This window comes from Podarcis pityusensis (genome assembly GCF_964106645.2).
Source record: "Podarcis pityusensis genome assembly, chromosome: 8".
Lineage (NCBI taxonomy): Eukaryota > Metazoa > Chordata > Lepidosauria > Squamata > Lacertidae > Podarcis > Podarcis pityusensis.
The window spans coordinates 75,679,196-75,700,180 of NC_138033.1; the positions used below are offsets into that span (position 1 = coordinate 75,679,196).

At 41.2% G+C, this 20,985-nt stretch overlaps 1 long non-coding RNA gene across 2 annotated transcripts; it reads left to right on the forward strand.

Annotated features, from left to right (window-relative positions):
- Positions 1 to 14,755: 14,755 nt before the first annotated feature.
- LOC308483908 lies at positions 14,756 to 20,680 on the forward strand. 2 transcript variants are annotated; one of them, XR_013989833.1, is made up of 3 exons: positions 14,756 to 15,418; positions 17,860 to 17,980; positions 19,279 to 20,680. It is a non-coding gene; the product is annotated as an uncharacterized lncRNA (long non-coding RNA). The 2 variants fall into 2 exon arrangements; XR_013989834.1 differs by having other exon boundaries at positions 14,756 to 15,085.
- The last annotated feature ends 305 nt before the right edge of the window (positions 20,681 to 20,985 follow it).

The following is a 20,985-nucleotide window of genomic DNA, read 5'->3' on the forward strand; positions in this document are numbered from 1 at the left end:
CTCGACTTGCTGGTCTAAAGGTCTTCTAATTGTTGGTTCTGCACCCCAAAGGCCAAACAACACATTCACATCACTTGTTGGCATCTGTTCAGGAGTGAAGCCAATCTAATGGAGAATCACAGTGCCTGCTGTGGCTTCAGAAACCAGTAATGTTGTTGTTGTTGTTGTTTGATTAGATTTATATAACACCCTTCATTGTAAGATCTCAGAGCAGTTCACAGAATAAAATACAGGATTAAAAACCAGTAAATAAGTAAATCAAAACAGCAAAACAATAAACTCACCTTCCCAGAGATACATTTAAAAGGCTGTAGAATATTAATCCGCTAAAGGCCTGCTTGAAGAGGTACCTTTTGGCCCAGCACCTAAAAATCTATAATGAAGGTGCCAGGCAAACCTTGGGGAGCCACTACAGAGAAGACCCATTCTCGTGTAACCAACCTCAGAACCTCACATGGGGGAGGCATGCAGAAAAGGGCCTCAGATGATGAACACAGATCATAGCTGTCAACTGTTCCCTTTTCTTGTGAGGAATCCTTTTCGGAATAAGGGAATTTCCCTTAAAAAATGGGAAACATTGACAGCTATGACACAGATACAAAAAGTGGTATAAAAGTAATGGAAATAAATGAAAAAATGATCATACGTGCAAATCCTCACTAATCTCCCTCTTCAGATCAGGGGTTGTTATATCATGTTCAGCACAGAGACTGGGCATATCTGGCCTTTATTAAGCATTCTTGGTGTGCATGTTGTGCTGATGTTACACGACAAGGAGCATTCATTCTGCATTCCTTCTGAATATTTTTTTTGGCGGCCTTCTGGTCGGCTGCTGGGGCCATTTTGGACACGGATTTAGCCTCTCGGGGGAAATACGAGCTTAGCAGAAGATTGGAGCTACACAAGGCCGCTGTGAGCGCCAGTAAAAAACCCAAAAAGGGAGTTTTGGGTGCTGGGGACCCAGTGGCACCCCTGGCATATCTCTCCAAGGGTGGACGGACCTGTAAAAAGGAAACCTGAGGGGATGGATGCGTGGGTGTAAGGGGGTCTACTCACTACTTCTGCTGAGTGAAACCTCTAATTCCAATAGCAAAAGGCAGCTGATTTCCCGATATCAGAAGATAATCTGAAGGCAAGTGGAGAAAATTTGGACTTATTTGGCAAAAGAAGGAATTTGGAGAGCTTTGAGAAGCAAACAGGGAGTCCGTCTCACTGCTGGCGAGAAAATGCCACAGTAAGTTTTTTACTACAAAATTGAAAGTGTATCAGTGCTTTAGCTACAAACAGAGATAAGTAGATACAAATAGCTAACTTCTGTCAGTCCTTCGGGGAAGAGAGGAAATAGCTATATAAAGACATTCAGAAGAGTTGAAAGTTTGCTTCAGTGTCACAACAATAAAAGTTACGGGAGTAAGTAGCGGCTTGATAGCGCTGGGGGGGGGGGGAACCCTGCCAACTTTGCCGAAAGTAACTGGGCAATGAGAACGGAGAAAGATTAACGAACCAGCATTTTGTCACTATAATTTTACAAAAGGTTTGAACCAGAGACTTGCCTGTGGAATTTATCTTTCCTTTCTGGACGCTTAATATCTGTTGCTTGATTCTGACATATTTTTTAAAACGTGGTTTTAAAACTGAGGGAACTGAGATCTGCTGGTGTACTCCGATACCGTTACTGAGGATTAGGTCATTGAAGAGACTGAAGAGGGGGGTTGTTTAATAACTTTGGATTCTGAGGACCATTCTCATATTGGCTGTTGAGACTTTAAGAATTGGATTAGGCTGAATGGGCAGCTGAAGAGAACTTTTACTATCGTAGAGGGAATTTCTGCCATTTGCTTTTTGTTCCTCCTTTTGCTTCGTCATTCCCCTCTGGGCTTCAGTTCCTTCTTTGTTTAGATAACTGACACCAAGTGGTTAACTGAGTTTATTTCAACGGAATTTCTGAAGTTGCTCTATTGGGTCCCAAGTGGCCAATTTAGACATTGCAATTTGAAATTGGATTGGAAGTAATAAGCGACACCCTGAGGTCAAATAAGGAATTGCAGGAAATTAGAAAAAGGATAAAAATTAGACAAAGAGGAAAAAATGGGAAAAATGACAGTGAAGAAAGGACCAACAGTCACACCAACAGATAGGAGGAATTCAAAACAGGAAGAACCTAGAATAGATATTGCAGAGATACTGGCAGACATTAGGAAGGATATAAAAGATGATAAAAAAGATACTGGGGGAAAATTGGGTAGCAAATTTGACAAAATGAAGGAAAAAAATTGACAAATCAGTGGCAGAATTAAAAGGCCAGCTGGGAGAGGTAAGGATAAATACTCAAGCCCTGGAGGAGACGGTGAAGAAACCACAGAAAGAGATTAGAGAAAATAAAAAGGAGGGTGAGAAAATAAAATTAGAAGTTGCAGAATTAACAAAAATGCACGAAGCAACCATGGATGCCCTGGCATTTATGGAGATGAAGCAGAAGGAGTTCAATCTCTGCTTTAGAGGTGTAATAGAAGAAGGAGAGAATATAAAGGAAAGATTAATTACAGAAATAGCAAATTGGCTTGGGATGGAAGAAGAAGAAGTAGGAACGACAGTTGATAAGGCCTTCAGGATCAAATATAAGTCAGAAAGAGGCAAAAAATTACCAGCAGATTGCCTTGTCTTCTTCAACTCAAGGGAAATGAAAGATTTGATTTTACGAACCAATCAAGACAGGAAATTATGCATAAATGAAAAATTCATTATAATTTATAAAGAAATGCCGAAAAGATTTTTGAAACGAAGAGAAAAATATAGAGAAAAATGATGTTGAGGAAAAATGAAATTTGGTATAAGTGGGAATCCCTGGAAGGGATTTCCTTTTTTTACAAGGACAAGAAATTTAAGATCAAACCTACCCAGGAGATAGGGAAATTTATGAGAAGATACGGTAAAGAGTTGGGCAAGAAGGAAGAGGATGTACCACTGGAAGAAGAAGAAGAAGAAAAGATTTGAGATTTGAGGAATAAAGTTTTTGTATTTAATTATCAATAAAGATGGGTTTGAAAAGAATATCATGGAATGTGAATGGTTTAAATCATAAAGTTAAGAGGAATAAAATTGAACATATATTATCAAAACAGAATGCAGACATAATTTGTATACAGGAAACACATGTGGTGAAAAAAACACCATGGACTTCCAGGTTAGCGCCTCCGGCAATGGCAGATTTCCTCTGATCGGGAGGAATCCGCTTCGTGGAAATCAGGGTCTGGACCGCCACGGCGAGGCGGAGACCCATTAAAAACCACAGGCGGGAGAAGCCTGTGGACATGGGATTTGGCTGGCACCTTTTGCTCCTCCCCTACTCACAGGGAAACCCGATTTCGGGGATCCGGAGCGATGTGGGATGAGTGGCGCGGTGCTTTGAATCGACTGCTTTTTTCACGGAGTGAAGCCGCATTGCTGTTCCCGGAGAGCGCTGACTTTTTCCTGTGGACAATTGGACTTTAAACAACTACCCGTGAGTAGAACGGAAAATTGGATTATTAAATATCTTAATTTGGCACCGAAGTGGAAAGGTTCTAAACAGGAAGTACACCTTCCGCTTTTGTAAATAGATTGAAGCAAAGACATTGCAAGCTAAAGTCTGGAAAGTCTTTTGTAAAGGATTAAATCTCCATCGGCTAAAACTACTAAACCCCCCTTGGAAGCAGGAGAAGAGGGGGGAAATCTTAGATTGTTCAAGCCTGCAGGAGAGAGAGTAAAGAAAGATAAATTTCCACCGTTTTGAACCTGGGAACGGGCTGCCAGGAAGACAGACGTTTTGGGAAAGTTCATTGACTGTGAATAAAACGTATGTTGACAGATAGTTAAGAGAAACATTGATTCCAATGTTTCCTTTTGCACTTAAAAGGAGCAAAATATTTGAAAAATGAAAGTAATTTTGTTGCTGGATCTGCTTTTAAAAGGACGGATACAAATAGAAACTGTTTCCCCTAGAGGGAGCTTTTGAAACTGTTGTTGGAGTGGAGCTGGGGAACTCTCCAGCTGTAGAGATTAAAGATCGTGAGAACTAGACATTGACCTTGGACAAGAATGTGGACAGAAGAAGCCTTAGTGATTGCTTTTTGCAAGACAAGTGCTTTATTGGAACAGCTTCATGAGAAGATGGATTTGATGACTACTGCAACTGACAATTTTGGACAAAAAATGACTAATGGGGGACAAAAAGTGAACACCTATACAGAAACTAATCAGGAACTGACCCAGGAATCTGCTTTGACAGGGCAAGCTGTGGAGAAGATAAAGGAGGAGGTTATTGTTGAACCTCAAGTAATACAAGTGGAGAGAGCCGTGGCCTTGCAGGAACAAAAGCTGCTGTTTCTGATGACCGAATCTGGAGAAAGTCAGATTTGGAGAGATGGAGTCCCGTTTGGATTGGAGATGGGAAGTTGGATAGATCCCCCTATGCAGGGAGGTTTTGGCTTCTGGGATCTTGTTTTGGGCAAGGGGGAGATTGGAGTTGTGGGGGCCTTTAACTTTGGAGGGACTTTGAAACATGCTTTGAAATATTTTTTGGATTTCAGTGGTGACTATGGAGAATGGGCTGACCTGTCGAGAAGGGATAAAGACATTGTTTCCCCGAGTCTCTACCTGAGTCTCCCCGAGATCTACTCCTCAGTGACAAAGGAAGGAAACTAAGAACAAGATCAGCAGAAGACAAAGTAAAGTGCAGGTATAAATATGAAGAAGATCTGCAGAAGGGACATGGAAAAGAGTTAAGAGCCTCGGACAGAAGATCACCAGGTTGATGGACTAGATGGAATGGACAGAAAGGACTGACAGAACCCAAGACCAGGGAGAAGAGACGGTGGATGAAGATTGGAAGAAAGTTTAAAAATTTATTTAGAGAAATATTGTAAAATTAATGAGTGTTAGAAAAATGTTGGAATGAAACTATTTGGCTTTAGTAGAAATGCTATAAGGAGTTATGTACAAATAAGTTTTAAGTTTTAGGGCTTTTTATGGTAAGATAAGGTTAAAATAAATTAAGACAATTAAATGACAGAATATCGTGAAAGATGAAAAGGATTTGCTGAAATAATTAATAACTAGAATACAAAAAGGGAGGTGTGAGGAGGTCGATGAAACAAATTAATGAAAGATAAAGATATGGGAATATTGGATTTGTTTTTAATTTTTTTGCTTTTGTTTTTGGTTTTGATGTATTGTGTGTTTTGTTTTCTTTTTTCTTTTTATTGACTTGTATTGTTTAATGCTTTTTTCTCTTTTTCCTTTCTCTTTTTTTCTGTAATTTTAAATTTTCAATAAATATCATTTTTTTTTAAAAAAAGAAAAAAACATGAAAGAATTCTTAAAAATAAAAGATTAGGGAAGGAATATATATCAGCAGATGACAGTAAGAAAAGAGGGGTGGCTTTATATATAAGGGAAAAATACGAATCACGTCAGATTTTTAAAGATGACAATGGAAGGATAATAGCAGTAGAAATGATAGCACAAGGTGAAAAATTAATTATGGTGGAAATCTATGCACCAAATGATAAAAAAGCGGACTTTTACAAAGAGTTAGAGGAGAAGCTGTTTGAATTTATGGACCAAAAAATAATACTAATGGGAAATTTCAATGGGGTAGTATCCCTAGAGATGGATAGAACGGAAAGGAAAAAGGTAACGAATCAAGGGAAACTGCCCAAAACTTTTTTCACACTGGTGGAAAACAATGATCTAATAGATATATGGAGATTAAAACACCCATTAGAGAAACAATTTAGCTACTTCTCAGAACCAAATCAGAGTGCTGGACAGACTGACTATATTTGGACTTCCAGAGATTTGGCAATGAGAGTAATAAAATCTGAAATTCTTCTGAAAACTATGTCAGATCATAATGCAATAACATTGGAGATGAAAGCTAAGGAGGAGACCTTATTAAGTGGCGATTGAATGGTGGGTTATTAGATAACCAGATAGTATTGGAAAAAGCACAAAAGACATTGAAATATTATTTCAAGTTTAATTTAAACTAAGGAGTGGACATTAATGTGGTATGGGACGCCTCAAAGGCTGTAATAAGAGGATTTTGGATACAGCAGAACTCAATCAAAAAAAGATTGAGAGAGAAGAAAGTAGAGTTATTAAAACAAATAGTATGCAATGCAACTAATCCAAAAGATAATCAAGCTAAACAAAATATAAAAATGTTGCAGACACAATTTTCAATATTGATAAACCCAGAGATTGAATGGAAAATTAAATTCTTAAACCAAAGAAGTTTTGAGTTCGCAAATAAACCAGGAAAATTGTTAGCCTGGCAACTAAAGAAGAAACAAACGCAGAATATGTTAACAAAAATAATAGTGGAAGGGAAAATAATAGAAAACCCAGGAGAAATAAAGAAGAATTTTCAAAGATTCTATAAACAATTATATAAAAAAGAAAAAGAAGATGAGGAAAAAATAGAAGAATTTCTGGAAAAGAATAGGTTGTAGAAAATTCCCACTGACAAAAAGAACCAACTCAATTCCATTATTACAGTGGATGAAGTAAAAGTAGCAATAAAACAAGCAATAATCGGAAAGGCACCAGGACCTCATGGCTTGACAGCCAAATACAGTGGTACCTTGGATTACATACGCTTCAGGTTACATACGCTTCAGGTTCCAGACTCCACTAACCCAGAAATAGTACCTCAGGTTAAGAACTTTGCTTCAGGATGAGAACAGAAATCGTGCTCCAACAGAGTGGCAGCAGCAGAAGGCCCCATTAGCTAAAGTGGTGCTTCAGGTTAAGAACAGTTTCAGGTTAAGAACGGACCTCCGGAATGAATTAAGTTCTTAACCCGAGGTACCACTGTATTATAAGAAATGTACAGAACAACTGTCAGCTCCTTTAATGGAGGTAATGAATAACATTCTAATGGGGAACAAAATTCTGGAGACTTGGAAAGAAGCCCATATCACGTTGATTCCCAAACAAGACACAGATTTGAGGCAAGTGAAAAGCTATAGGCCAATCTTGCTCCTAAACAATGACTACAAATTATTTGCTAGTATTTTGGCCAATAGGCTTAAAGAAGTATTGGGAGAGGAGATTGGAAAGAACCAAACTGGATTTTTACCTGGTAGACAGATGAAAGACAATGTTAGAAATACAATTGATATAATTGAATATCTGGATTCCAGGAGAGACAAGCAAGCCGTCTTAATGTTTCTGGATGCTGAAAAGGCATTTGATAATGTGTCTTGGCATTTTATGAAAAGAAATTTAGAAATTATGGATATGGGTAAAAAATTCTTAAATGGTATTCGGGCTATTTATTCGGAACAATATGCTAAACTGATAATTAATAATAACCTTACAGATAGAATTGAGATAACAAAGGGAACCAAACAGGGGTGTCCATTATCACCATTGTTATTTATAACAATATTGGAGGTCGTGTTGAAGAAAATAGAAGCAACAAAAGAAATAAAGGGGATTGGTGTTGGATCAAAAGAATATAAGCTTAAGGCCTTTGCCGATGACGTTGTTTTGACAGTAGAACAACCAATGTCCAGTGTAGTAGAAGCTTTGAAAAAGATAGAAGAGTATGTGCAATTAGCAGGTTTTAAGCTGAACAAAACTAAGACAAAAATATTAACCAAAAATTTGGACAGTAAAGAAATAGGTGAATTACAATAAAAGACAGGAATGACAATAGAAAAAAAGGTAAAATATTTAGGAGTCTGGCTCACATCCAAGAATATAAACCTCATTAAATATAATTATGAAAAGGTGTGGAAGGAAGTGAAGAGAGATTTGGAGATATGGACCAGAATGAAATTATAATTGATGGGTAGAATCTCAGCTATCAAAATGAACGTGTTGCCGAGACTGCTGTTTTTATTTCAGACAATTTCGGTTATCAGTGGAACAAAACAATTCAATGTATGGCAAAGAAGATTGTCTAAATTTATCTGGAAGGGAAAGAAGCCAAGAATTATGTATAAAATATTGACAGATGCCAAAGAGAGAGGCGGTTTCCCCCTGCCAGATCTTAAGATTTATTCCGAGGCGGCGTGTTTTTGCTAGTTGAAAGAATGGATAACCTTGGATAACTCAGATATACTGGATTTGACAACAGATTCAGGTGGCACGCCTACCTGTGGTATGATAAGGATAGAATGCACAGAGGGTTTTTGACTCATACTGTTAGGAAATCATTATACAAGGTGTGGAGCAGACATAAAACATTTTTGGAACGCAAAACTCTGCGGTGGCTCTCACCTTTGGAGGCCTTTGCAGTAAAAAAGAAAAATATGGGAATGGAATGGGCAACATACAAAGACTTGTTGATGGAAGTAGATAACAAAATAAAGCTAAAATCATTTGAAGAGTTGAGAGGAAAGGTAACTGATTGCTTGCAATACCATCAGTTACGTGTTTAGAGAGGATAATAAAACAAATGGATTTGGAAGTAACAAATCTAAATTAGAGACAGAATTGCTGAGTAGTAAAATGAAAATACTGTCGAGAATGTACAGGTTATTATTAGAGTGGCACACAAAGGATGAAGAGGTAAAAAGTGTTATGATTAGGTGGGCCCAGGATTTGGGGCACAATATTGATTTTGAAAGGTGGGAAAAACTGTGGACTAAAACAATTAAATTTACAGCATGTGTGTCACTCAAAGAAAATATATTTAAGATGATGTATCGATGGTACATTACACCTGCCAAACTCACTAAAATGTATAGAAATCAAGATAAAAGTTGTTGGAAGTGTAAGGAGAAGGAGGGGAATTTCCTCCATATGTGGTGGACCTGTTCTAAAGTGAAAGCCTTTTGGGACACAATATATAACGAACTGAAAAAGGTTTTAAAATATAACTTTAATAAAAAGCCAGAGGCATTTTATTAGGTTTAATTGGAGAGGAAATACATAAAAGAGATGTAAATATGTTTATGTATGCCACAAAGGCTCCAAGGATACTTCTGGCTCAGAAATGGAAGCAGCAGGAACTCCCAACATTGGAAGACTGGCAGGTCAAGATGGTGGAGTACGTAGAGATGGCCAAGCTGACGGGGAAGATCCGGAATCAGTGTGACAAACTGTTTTAAAAGGACTGGAACAAATTTATATTTTACATGAAAGAAAATTGTAAACATCTGAAAATGTTTGTAGGCTTGAACTGAAATGTTTTGTAATGCAAATATAAGGAACTGCTTTACAGATAACAAGGTGAAATATTATAATAATAAGACAGAAGGTAAACAAGTGATTATAGAAATGTGAAAAATATAGAAAGATGTGTTGAAGTCAGAAGAGGGAGGGAAGGAGGTCGATGCTCTTATAGAGTAATGTATTAAGTTAAAGAATTATGTAACAAAATGTGAACATGATAAACGTGGAAAATTTAATAAAAATCGGGGTTTTTTTAAAAAAAGAATATTTTTTTTTGCAGTGTGTTCCTGCATCTTCCTATTCCGCACTTCTTCAGGCTAAACTTTGCTGGATACTTTGACATTTCTTTTCATGCTGCAAAACATGTGTTTCTTTGTGCCAGGGCAAGGATGGTGAACCTTCAGCCCCAAGGAGGCCCACCCCATTTTGCTCATCAGACAATTCTGGGCAAGCTTCCCAATCACCTCACATCTTATCTAAGGTCAGGTATGGACAGGCGCAAAGGTGGCTGGGCGGGGGCAAAAGGGGTCTCTGGAGCACCAACTATCAGCTGTTCTGTGTCCCTTTGGAAGCCCCAAGTGCTGAGCTCCAGCGTGAAGGAAAGGGCTTTTGGAAAGGGGCAGGGGAAACTCCCTAATGTAGGACTTGGAAGCACCCAAAACCAGCGTGTAACCTCCCAACATCATCTTCACAATTCCCCACTAATCTCCCACTTCTGATCGGGGTGCCTCATGGTGCATTTGAAATATAACAAATTGGTGGGGGGATATCAACCCCCCACCTTGTACTTAAGGACTGAATTGCATGACTAACGTCTCTTGACATTGGAGAACCAATGAGGTGATGAGAAATGTTAAGTGCATTGGGGAAGTAACTCCCTGTAGCCTGTAACGTCTTGTCCCTGGCAGAACGAGTGTGTGAGTTCCAAACGTCAATGAGCATCTTAATCTTGATTTTAAGTACAGATACCGATCGTTGCTCAGAATGGCCTGACTGGCCCAGAGGGGATGCTGAATGGGCCAAATTGGGACCTTGTGGTTCACCTCCCTTGACCTGCTCCATATGACATGAAGGACAAGCAAGTTTGAGGAAAATCTTTGTTCTGATTTGGGAGTGGGTTCCAGGGCCCAACCCAACTGAGAGCCAGTGTGGTGTAGTGGTTAAGAGCGGTAGTCTCGTAATCTGGGAAACCGGGTTTGCGTCTCCGCTCCTCCACATGCAGCTGCTGGGTGACCTTGGGCCAGTCACACTTCTTTGAAGTCTCTCAGCCCCACTCACCTCACAGAGTGTTTGTTGTGGGGGAGGAAGGGAAAGGAGAATGTTAGCCGCTTTGAGACTCCTTAAAGGGAGTGAAAGGCGGGATATCAAATCCAAACTACTCTTCTTCTTCTTCTTCTTCTTCTTCTTCTTCTTCTTCTTCTTCTTCTTCTTCACATATTGGGGCCAGAAAAACCTGTTGACACACTTAGGGAGGAATAACCAGCTGCACAAACATGAGATGTGGGGGGCACCTGACTTGTCAAGTAGTGCAGCTGAAAAGGATCTCAGGGTCTTAGTAAACAACAAGCTTAACATGAGTCAACAATGTGATGCTGCAGTAGAAAAAGTGAATGACATCCTAGTGTGCATCTGCAAAAGTATAGTGTCCCAATCAAGGGAAGTAATAGTATTGCTCTATGTTTCCTTGATCAGACCACACTAAGAGTACTGTGTCTAGCTCATGAAGTTCAAGAAATGTATTGATAAGCTGGAATGTGCGCAGAGGATGGTGACCAAGATGATCTCTAGTACGGTGTCCAGTTCTGGGCAACACAGTTAAAGAAGAATATTGATAAGTTGGAATGTATGTTCCCTTGCCCTTGCCCTCTCACACACACAACTTTTAGAAAGGAAATGCACTTTTAGGGGCTAGAACTGCAATGTGAAAATGCCCTGCAAAGTGTGACATGGACAAATAATGAAATGGAAGGTGTAGAAATACCCTGCAAATAATCAGGAAGGAATGTGGGATGAATGCTAATTGTCATGCACTGTCCCCTGTCCCCTGTAGGGATGCTTAATAAATGCCAGATATCCTCTGACCCTCTGTGTGAGCTTTGTGGAAGGAAATTGGGAGGAAGCCTCAGTTGAATGCATCACCTGGAGGAGACCCCCCTCAACCTGTGATTGGCAGGCACCAAGGAGAGTCCATTTAGTGTCTAGGAGCTGCTGAGCAGCTCTCTTCATGGGCACTTAAGGCAGGCAGAGGGGCAATGGATAGGATCCAGGGCTGGAGTCATCCTTCACCGCAAGGTCCTCCCCCACCTGCAGTCCATGTGGCATCTATCAATACAGCCTCTGCTCCTCTGTTTGGTGACAAGGAAGAAGACAATGTGTTCTCAATTCTGCTGGATTTCCCTGTGTGTAGCAAAGTGGAGACAATGTCCAGCTCATTCAAGCACCACAAGGCAGGGAACAAAACCATTCCTGGCCCAATGAAGCTGCAAACACTTTCTGTAACAGACGCCCCATATCACCCCATCTTGCCAAGGTTGTCCTGGCTATTGATTCTACCTGTGTTATGGTTCGTCTGTTAAATTGCATTGCTGTTTGGAATGAGACCTCCTCAGCAGATGACGTGTCTCATTTGTAGGTACAGGTTACTCTCAACTTATGGTGGGGTTAAGTTCCAGTGACAGTGCCTAAAGTCATAGTGGGAGGTAGTCAAAACATGTTGGGTTCAGTGGTAGTTGGGACTGCAAAAGTTTCCAACCCACCTGACGCCCACACCCATTCTGCCCAGTTTACAACGTAAGTTTCATGTTGCCTGTTCTAGAACTCTTTCATGGGTACCTGAAGTAGGCAATCAATGTTAAGGAGAGTCTGTGGAGCAGATGTAAAGTTCTGTGGTGTAGCTGTGGTGTTAGAGGGATACGGAATTTCCTTCAGATCTGCTCCTCCCCAGTCCTATCCCCACATCACCACCCTGCTTCAAGTCACATCACCAGCGTATGGTCCTGTCCTTCTGAATTAGCATACAGCCAACCAACCAGGAGTGCAGGAGACCAGCCAGAGCAGAAGGAGACCTCAAGAAAAGAAGGGTGCACAACTGCCAGCAATCAGCCTAATCTCCTGCAGCCCTTAGCCTAATTTCACAGGGGTATCAATGAAAGAGGAAAGAAGGGCCAGGGGATGGCTTAGGGAGTGGGAGAGGGAGTTGGAGAGCAAGGGAGAGAAGGAGATGGCATAAACAGAGAGAAAGGGAACTGCCCCACCCACCAGCATGGGGCACATAACATACCAGGACTTTGGTGGACTGGATGATATTTCACTGTTTTAGAATGTCTTTGCATTGCCCTGCTTTTCAAATTGCTCTCCCTGGGCTCCTTGGGGAAGTTAGGCAGAATAAAAGTGCATATGTGATATCAATTGATTGGCAGCTGGGTGCGACTTGCTCAGAATGGAAAGACTGGCCCAGAGGGGATGCCAAATGGGCCGAATTAGGAACTTGTGGTTCACCTCCCTTGACCTGCTCCATATCGCATGAAGGACAAGCAAATTTGAGGAAAATCTGTGTCCTGATTTGGGAGTGGGTTCCAGGGCCCAAGCCACATATTGGGACCAGAAAAACCTGTTGGCACTTCTGGACAGACATATTGTAGGTTTAAATTCAATACACCAAACGGCAGGTTTGAAGGCCATGATTTATTTTCAACTTCAGGGTTCTGGCAGGTCCTCTGAGGCAATGGTGGGTATTGTTTGGGGTGCCCATGAAACCTGGGTTCTGGGTTAAAGGAATAATGGAGCAGAGGTGGCATGCATTAGGCCTTTGAGATATTTTGGTGAATCTGCTTGGCATTTGGGTTGATTCCAGTCTGCTTTTCAGTTTTCCATGACCAGAGTTGCCTCTTCATCTGTGAGGAGAAAGAAGAGGGGAGGGGAGGCATACCTCTGAGAGATCAGCTGAAACTTTCTCTACCAAGCAGGCAGCAATCACAGAATTTGAGATCTGGGTGGGACTTTTAGTCTAATGCCTTCCCATGTCAGAAATCTGTAGCATGATACTCTCACTCACAGCTGGTCAACCAGACTATGTGCAGACTCGCCCTCTCATCCCCAAACATCCATCCTTAGGGATTTGGATCTATTGTTTCACTGCCCCCTTGCATTCCATCATAACCCCCCCAATAACTTAACCCCATGTGATCCACTCCTGCCCTTTAGGGTTGCAAGGAACAATTTTCGGCTTCAATTTTAATCATGGGAGGCGAAAACAGATATACAGATGCATGGGGATTATCCAATGAACTCATTCCCCACTAATCTCCCAATTCAGATCAGGGGTGCCTCATGCAGCATTTCAACTATCATAAATTGGTGGGGGAATATTAACTCCCACCTTGTACTTAAGGACAGAGATCCATGACTTAACGTCTCTTCTCATTGGAGAACCAATGAGGTGGTGATGGGAACTGTGAAGTGTTTGGGGGGAAGTAACTCCCTGTGCTCTGTAATGTCTTTTTCCTGGCAGAACGAGTTTGTGAGTTCCAAACATCAATGAGCATCTTAATCTTGATTAAGATTAAAATACTGATCATTTGGCTATTTAAACCAGCCAAAGGTGGGTTCTTCTGCTCAAGACATCTCTGGACTTCCCTGAAAGCAAACTTCTTTCCATCCCTTGAGAAAGAGTGAAAGACCATTAACTTGGTAAGGACTGCATTTTCTCTTTGCCTGCAGCAGTTAGATACAACCCAGTGCTGTCCAGGCTGTTCCCCAGAAATACCTGGGGGGAAAAAATGCAGATGGAAATGCTCTGAGAGATGAGGAAATTTGGGCCAGAATCTCCTGAGTGGAGTGCTGGGCTTTACGGCACTTTTAAAATGCCCAATGTGTTTATTAGTGACCTTTCTCCTATACTGAAAATGATTTTATCATGCAACGTTATGTATAATAGCTGTGTTTAAAGGAGTGATTAACAATCTATTATTTAAACATCTTTCTATTTAAATATGTTATGTATGCTTCTATTTATGTATGCTTCTATTTACTGATACTCTTTAATGAATAGTTTTAGATGGTTCCTTTTGCTTAGGGAAGCACCAAGTCAATTTCTGTCTGCATGCCTGTCTGAGAATTCACCAGAAGAGGGTCAGTATTTAATAAAAACATTCAAAAAGGGGGTGTGGGGTTTCCTTATGGCAATTGGAATTGAGAATCTCTCTAGCAACATGGGATCTCATCTTTGCCAACCCCTTGGTGTGTCTTGTTCTGCAGACAAGACGTTACTTTCACTCTCCCTGGAGTTTAGGTAAGCAGAAGGGAAACCCAGGTGAGGTCTTTTAAGGTTAGTTGGGGACCCTTGCACAGCATCAGGTCAACTCAGGGGATGCTGACAGTTTAGGAAACCCTCTCCACCTGATCCAGCACTAGCACTTTGAATGATTCAATTTCCTGGTGACCCTTAGCGCAGTCCCTCTGTCCTGATGGCTCTAGATAGAGTTAGAGAGCCACTGGAAGTCAGCTGGATTTTCTATGAAAGGTTGGCTGGCTGGAAAAAACATGGGATGTAACATTCTCAAAATACAGTGGTACCTCGGGTTAAGAACTTAATTCGTTCTGACTTCCGGGTTGGTCGCCCTTTCATGGCAGACAGGAGCTCTTTCAGAGCTCTGCGCATTGAGACTGGGGGTGACTGCAAGAGCGTTGCAGCACCCCGTTAAAAACCTCAGATCGAGCGTTCTGAGGACCTGGTGTTCCGGTGGGTACCCATAGCGACTCCCTCGCTTCCCGGTAAGCTCTGTTAGAGCCCTGAAAGTGAGCTGGGTTCGAGACGCGGGTTCTGAGGAATCAACGCGCTTCCCTCACTGCGTGAAGCTCCTGAGTCCGGCAATCGTGAGCAGCCAATTTCTCTGAGTAAACTTTAATTTGGACAATCGTGAGTAAAAAGGATAATAATTTGACTAAAATTTGGAATGAAAGGGATTTAAATTACGGAGGTCGATCCCTTTCCGCTGGAGAAAAAGTGAAAGCAGTGCTTGTTTACCGAAGACGTAACTTCAAAGAGGCTGTTTTACCTTCTAAGGAAATATCTCCAACCCAGCAGGGAGAAAGGGGGGAAATTTAACTGTTTTGTTATCCTGTTAGAAACTGTTAAAAGATCAGAAAAGACTCTTGCTTTTTGGAAGTGGACCTCCCAGCGCGGAACTGCCAGACTCCATTTTTATGATACAAAGCGAGAGGATACAATTACTTTCATTTTCCGCTCTGGGTAATACAAAGTTTCTGCTGCTGTCTGAACTTGTTTAAGCTATTCATGAGGCTGTTTTACCCTCAACGCTTTGAATATAACTGTCTCAACAACATTAAGGGTTTCCAATTTAGAAATTAGAAGCCAAGGCTTAAAGAATAAGACTGGGTTTGGTGTTCAGGGGCGGTCTGGGCTGCCAGCTGGTGTTTGTGTCCAAAATCCTGTGACTGAGACTGATTAACTTGACCTTGAATTATAAATAGCCATGCATGGGGCTGACAAGTTGAATAAACCAGAGAGTAAAACTAGAAGAGGTTCCAAATTTTGAAGAAACTGTGATGACTTTACTAACTGAAATAAAATCAGAGGTTACTGAAAATAAGCAGACATTGAAGGAACTTCAAAAAGGTTTTGATGAACTAGGAAAAAATCAACAAGAAGTGAAACAACAGGTCTCGGAACACGAAACAAGACTTTTAGAATTGGAATCAGTGAGAGTTTCTGATGTGGAACGATCCCATCAAGAGGCTCTTAACGCGATTGCCCATCTCTAAAATGTATAATTTATTGTTGGAATGGCATACAAAGGATGAACAAGTTAAATCTGTTATGATTGATTGGGCAAGAGATGTGGGTCACAATAGAATGATGGAATATTGGGAGAGGTTATGGAAGAAAGGGGTTAAGTTCACGGCATGTACTGTATTAAAAGAAAATATTATGAAATAATATTTCATATACCACACTAATGATAACTTATGTTGGAAATGTAAAGAGAAATAAGGCATTTTTTTCATATGTGGTGGACGTGTTCCAAGGTGAAAGACTTCTGGGAAAAGATTTATAATGAATTTTTTTAAAATGTTGAAAAATACATTTATTAAGAAGCCAGAAGCCTTTCTACTTGGAATAACAGGACCGGAATTGCCCAAGAAGGATGTTAGACTGTTTTTGTATGCCACTACAGCAGCAAGGCTTTTATTAGCCAAAAATTGGAAATTGCAAGAAATACCGACAATAGAAGAATGGCAGATGAAGATGATGGACTTTTCAGAGCTGGCTGACCTGAGTGGAAGAATCCGCGACCAGAAAGAGGAGGAAACACAAGAAGATTGGAAGAAATTTAAAGAATATTGTCAGGGAACTGACATCGGAGCTAGAGGCGGAGGGGAGGCTCTCAAATGATGCTGGAGAAGGGCCCAGCAGGGAGAGAGGCAGCTTAGCAGATGGGGAAGCAATTCAGCGCAACACCAGAGATAAAGGGGGGCAGATGGGGGAATTGGCGAGAGGGCTCCAGGACTCTTCACCGGACACCAGCGAGGAGAGCACGGGTCCTCCGCTACCCACGCCCTCCCTGCGCAGAAGGCTTCCGCGCAGGGAGAGTAGGAGGAGACTTGGCGTCAAACAACTTTTATGTTGGAAAAGGTTTAAGAAACGCCCACTGACGGATTCTGCTAGCGACTGAGGCAGCCACGAAGTGAAGGGCTGTCCAGACAGAAAGGTTTAAACAAGGCAACATAGCCAGGAGAGGCGGCAACTTATGCACGAGCAACCCATACACATTACAAATATTTAGTGAGATATTGTAATATAAGATATTTAAGAAATCCTTAGAAGTAACAGATTAGGCTATGGGATAGAAAAAGATTAATAACAAAGATTATTATGGATTACAATTGGAAGTAAGGTTAAGAAGTTAGTAATGAAAGAAGATACTGATGTTATAAATATGAAATTAGGAACTGCTAAATATGTAATATGATGAATTCCAGATTGGAGGTTGTTGAGGAAGTCTTTTAGCAATGTAAATACACCAGGGAATAAGAAGAAGAAAAAATTCTTTTGTGTGTTTTTATTGTTGTTAAGTTTTTATGTTGTGTCAAATGTATTTTTTTTTCTTTTTTGTTTTTGTCTATGTGTTATAAGAGTAAACTAATAATTTTTTTGGAGGAAAAAAATAATAATTCGTTTTGGAGGTCCATTCTTAACATGAAACTGTTCTTAACCTGAAGCACCACTTTAGTTAATGGTGCCTCCCGCTGTTGCCGCGCCACCGGAGCACGATTTCTGTTCTCATCCTGAAGCAAAGATCTTAACCTGAGGTACTATTTCTGGGTTAGCGGAGTCTGTAACCTGAAGCATCTGTAACCTGAAGCTTATGTAACCCGAGGTACCACTGTATTAGTTTACCGGAATAGGGTGGATTGAGGAGTAAGTTTCTAAAGACAAATCTGATACAGCATGTTGGCCATCTTACGTGAACAAGAATGGACATGGACTACAACATCCAATGAGTCAGGCTGCACAGTAGAGGGCATCCCTTGGATGTTTTGTGATATTTTCCTTTGTAGTACCACATTGTTGTAGATATTGCTCTTGTGGCCTCCATTGCTCTGCGCTTGCTGTGTTTTCTGGAGTTCAGTAAATATATAATTGCAAGTTCCTCCCTCTTCTCCTTTCAGTTGATTCAAAGCCAGTGCCCTCTCCATCCATCATGAAGCATCTTGTGATCTTGCTGTCTGTTCTGGCACTCATGAGCTGTGCAAGGGACCAAGGTTGCATACCGACATGTACAAAGAGTATGTAAGTATGAAAGGGAAAGGAAATTGTTTCAGATGCTTGGTGAGGACATCCTTGTACCTGGAGAGGCATGGCAGACTGGTGTGTAGCAGATCATAAAATCCGAAACAAAGGAAGACCAGAGTCCCACAAGGAGCACTTCAAAGAGAGTGGAGTCTCAGGAACACATAAATGGGCACCCAGTTGGCCTTCTGGAAATTCCTCAGCAGGGAAAGGGTAGAGAGGCTCTCCTGGTTTTAAAGCTAAGGAAAGGGAGATAGTGGGGATTTGTGAAGTCCCAGGAACATTCCTTGTTTATGACGTAGGTGTGCTCAAAGCAGGAAGCTATTCTCCATTCTCTATTATTATCATTATGATTACTGTTATTAGTGTGCTCTATGCTCCCTAACCTGGTACCTTTCAAATTCTTTGGATGCTACAACACCTCTGACTGTTGGCCAAGTTGGCTGGACCTGTAGTGTGAAACATCTGGAGGGCACTTTGTGCGTTCAGGAAGGCTGGTGTCATTGCACAATCAACCACTCTGCATCAATGAAAGATTGTGGCTAATCCGCCTGCAAACCTACTAATTTGATGGATGTCAATTTCACTGTAAGCCTACGTCCACCTCAAAGGACACTCAATAAATAAATTAATAAATAAATAAAGGGCTTAGATTCATGGAATCTATTTCCTCATGTCCATTGATGCAAATCCAGACTATTCTGAGGACGGCGAAGATGGGATACAGTGCATTCTTGTTACTAAGTGTCATGAATTCCCCTGAATAATTTTAAAGGATAGTTGCTTCTGCTGATATCCAAACAAACATTCCAGGAATCAGAGGCATGGTTGTTGCGGTGGAGGAAGCTGAATAGCTGTTCAGTCATTTTAAATATGTACTGGCGTGTCAAGGAGTCTTGATAACAATGAGCGTAGTTAATTAAAAAGAAGATTAATTGCAAAAAACCCCAGATTCCATCTGAGCATCAATCACAGCCGTCCATCTCTAAACCAAATGTCTCCCTTCTAAGGGTGGGTGGGTGTTTCCTACAGCTGCCGAGATCTTGGGGAACAGGGGGTCAACTCCCCCCTACTCTGACAATGCTCTTCCGTTGTCATTTCCTCCCTCTGAACTGCTTTCATTTCTAGTCTCTGTATTTTGTACTTTGCTGGCACACTATAATCCCCTGACTTGCAGTTAACTCTATCTCTTCCTGCCTGCTTTCTCTAGCTGACTGTAAATCTTCCCTGGGTGCTGGTTCATTCATGACATGGAGATTCATACTCAGATCTTAAGCTACAGCTCTTTTTACTTCTAGGAATCCAATATGTTTTTGTGGTCACCGCCCTAGCGTGGAAGCCAATGAACAGCATCTGAGCAGATTTGGACTGGAAGATTCTGGGGGATGGAGCAAAAGGATGATGAGCTTTTTAGATAGTCTCTGTGCTTTGGCAGCTTTCCTTTCTCCTCCAATGAATTATTTAAAAGTAATGAGATCCGAATTATTTAAAAGAAATGAGATCTGCACCATTTATGGTCTTGATCATAGTTCGCTAACATCTTGTCTTGAGGGCACATGGGAGAGCAGGGAAAGGTTTTTCAGGCATTACACATAAACTAAGACCAACCACACACATCAATCCATTCCATGGGCTTCAGCAGAATTGTCCTTTCGAGTGTGATTTGGGCAGTGAGAGGGACACCTAGGCTGGCAACTTCCTGGTCAAGTTGGCTTTCTGTTTTGGCTGTTCTGTCCATGCCAAGTCCTCCTATTCCTTTAAATTTAGTGGACAAGAATTCAGCAGGTGTAACTTTGCTAACAAAGAAGTATCCATGATGGGAAGTTTCCGACCTGCTGAATGTCTGTCTTTTGCTCAGATATTCAACAAGGTGAATACTGCTCTAGGAAGATGAGAAGGCAATCAATAGAGGACTCGGGAGGAGGTTGTGGGAGGGCAATAAGGATTAGCAGAGACCCGAGAAGCATGTAGTCATATCCAACTGATTTATATTCCGAATAGAGTCTCTGGAATTAATGTAAGCCATTTTCTTTCATTTCAATGGGCCTACTTGAACTGGCACTAACATTGTATACAGGTAAACAACACAGTTTAGCCTTGAGAAAGGAAGAGTGAAAAGGAGAGGAGAGCACTCTTTAGATCCATGGAGGGCTGTCATTTGGAAGATGGTAAAGAATCATACTTTGCTGACCCAGAGGAGAGGAGTGGATCTTACAGCTTAAGTTCTAAGAGGGCAAATTTTGGTAGAACTTTAGGAGGCTATTTCTGATGGTGAAATTTGTGTTGTTTTTGGGAGTGAGAGAACAACCCCCCCTCTTTTTTGAGAAACCACATGTTGGGTATGCTTGTAATGAAAGGGACTGGACTAACTGACTTCCAAAGACCCCCTCAGCTCCCTAATTCTGTGATTCCTGCTTTCTTGAGGGCTGATCTTTCAGAGAAATGAATCACATGCCCTCTACTTTCTACTCACAGATGCAGAGGTGGCTGTGGCTGAAGAAAACTGAGAAGCAGATTGCAATCAACCCAGATGCTCAGCAGGTTCACCAAAAGATCTCAAAGGCACACCTTCACTGCTTGATACCTCCACTCCATTCCCGTGTTCCATTAGCCCTGAACCCTGATTTTATGGGCAGTCACCCCAGTTGCCTCAAGGAACCTGTCAAAATTCAGCAATTGCAAATAAATTGTTGGCTTCAAGCCTGTTTTGTGTCTTGAATGTGAACCTACAAGATGTTTATCCTGAGGTGCCCCCACATACTGGGCCCTCCAAGCTACTCTGAAAAGAAGAAACAGCTCTGCAAAACAATTGCATATGCTTCATGTCATATTCAAAGTGGTGTCCCCTTTTTAGGTAAATTGTTGGGCCCAAAAATATACCCGTGTCTGTCCACGCAAGTGAAGCTTTTCTCCAGAACTGAACCTCCTAGGAGAAAAGGGTAACCTGTTGAATTTCTCCCAGACACACATATCTGTTAAAGTCACCAAGAGACTCCAAACTAGAC